The sequence below is a fragment of the Brassica rapa genome, chromosome A09, assembly GCF_000309985.2.
Source record: "Brassica rapa cultivar Chiifu-401-42 chromosome A09, CAAS_Brap_v3.01, whole genome shotgun sequence".
NCBI lineage: Eukaryota > Viridiplantae > Streptophyta > Magnoliopsida > Brassicales > Brassicaceae > Brassica > Brassica rapa.
In genome coordinates, this window is record NC_024803.2 from 27,344,562 (window position 1) to 27,347,025 (window position 2,464).

The following is a 2,464-nucleotide window of genomic DNA, read 5'->3' on the forward strand; positions in this document are numbered from 1 at the left end:
TAAAATACTGTACAAATTAAAAAAATATATAAAATGTTGTATTATTTATTATTTTCATAGTGAAAAGTATTTTTAATAATTTATTAATTTAATAAATATACATTCCTATTCATATTATAATAATTTATGTAAGTATATTTATAAATTTTATTAAATTTAAAACTCATTAATTTTTTTAATTATTTTTGTCATAGAAATAATTCATTTATTATTTAATCATATCATTTAGTTTTTATGTACATTATATAATATTATTTTTTGTAAATTAAAATAATATAATATATAAAGAAAACCACTTGTACCACTCCAAATATGAAAAATGTTTATTAGTGGTTCTTACTAAATCATAAAAATATTTAATAAGACTATCTCCAATAGTTCACTTTATTTTTTTCAAAATAATGTAACTCTATGATAGAGTTGAATTATATTACAGTGGTATTATATTTTAGAATAAAAAGTAAAGTGATTAACAAAAAATATTATAGCATTTTGCAAATATTAAATTATTATAGATGTAAAAATAAAATAGTGAATATATATCTAGAACAATATAATTTGTAAATACTGAATAAATTATAAAATATTTTGTTTGTTTAGTTTTATTAATTCAAATAGTAATAAAAAGTAAATTGTGGATATATGATAGTTTGAATTAAAAAAGATGCAACATTAACAAATCATGATATTTCAAATTTATTTTTAAAAAGTTTGGACGGCTTGTTACACTCCCTTTGTCTTGTAAAAACAGTCCTCCACTTTTTTTGCCTAAAAGATAAAAAAAAATCTGATACACTAGTGTATCTTCCACAAATGTAATGTGTTTAGAAATTTTTGCTGAATGGGATGAAAAAGTGGAGGTTTCACTTGAAGTGTATGGCACACCATTTGCTCCGTCTCTCATTCATTGCCTTCATATTAAAGGACTGGCTTACTGTTTATGGTATTTCCTCCGTTAAGTGTAACTAGATAAATAATTTTGTTGAATGGAAGATTATGATGTAGATCCTCCATTAGGTGTGAGAACTGTTTAATATATGCTTCCCATTCTTAGAGATAATATGAACCAATATAATCACTGATTCACTATGAATTACTTCTAAATAAAAATATCATCAAATTTTAATAAGTATATCAACGGGAAAAAGGTATACGTCCAGTGGCGGACGCAAAGCCAAAGGCATGGGGTCATGTGCCCCCATCCCTTTTTTTTTTCTATAATAATTAGTATGACATAAAGAGTGCCCTAATTAGAGCATTGGATATAGTGTATATTTTCATGTGTCCCATCTGCATATAATCCTGGATACGTCTCTGTATACGTCTAACCAATTTTCTATAGATGTGAATGGATATGGTGTGGACGGGATAGGTAAGGGATGACGGAATGATATCAAAGTATGAAAATTTTGATATTACTTCATCCGTCTTGTATCCATCCCATATTTCTTCACAAATTCTCTTTTCGTTTCGAAACTTATTTCAATGGTTTCATCTATGTGGTGTTGTTATTTTGGCCATCTCTGCTACTCGATTTCAATCATTTTGTTTTTTATTCAGGTAGCTTCGAGCCTCTATTCGATTTTGTTTTCCAAAAACTTTAGCCAGAAAGATAATGATTAATAAAGTTAAGTAGATTGAAATAATAGTGGAAGATATATTATACATACATGATATCAAAAGAGATGGGACGGGGAAATCTTAAGCGATGAATGGTGGGTCTCCCAAATCTTACACTTGACGTGTTGCTTTTTATTTTTATTTTCCCACAAACCACTCTCCTTTGGCACAGATAATTCATAACTGTGCAGTAAATCATATGCATAACCGCAGCACTACCAAAATATTTTTATTTTATTTTACTAATCATACCGTGTAGTTTGCAGTTCCCAAATGCGCCATACTAAATCATTGAATGATATTTTTCATACATATGGTTCGAATGATTAACACGAACAACAACTGTGATTTTACTAGTAACAAAAACATATAAATAAATGTTGAGATTTTTATTAATATTAATTGGATATGGTACGGTGCAGTTTGCAAACATTCGGACCCATAATATATACGTGAAATGCATCTATAATTAAATGATCGGATCTTCAAATATTTATGGTCATCATGATTAGGGCGCTTATACTTTCATAGTTTCATTAAATTATCTTTAACTTACACCGATATATGCTACTTCTAAGTTCTTCCTAGTATGATATTTTAGTATACCACTTCGGTACCAAACGGGTACAAGTAGATATGACAATGCGGTCGACTTATAACAAAGACGATTTGTATTGTCAGAACTGTACGAAATAAACAGTCACATTAAACTGTTGAAAATGAACTAATATATGACGCACAAAAGGTTTTTTAGAAGTTGTTTCTAATGAGTAAAATTCAAGAAATTTCATATCTCGACAATAATAGGTTACAATAGAAGTGCAAACTCAATACTCCCTCAGTT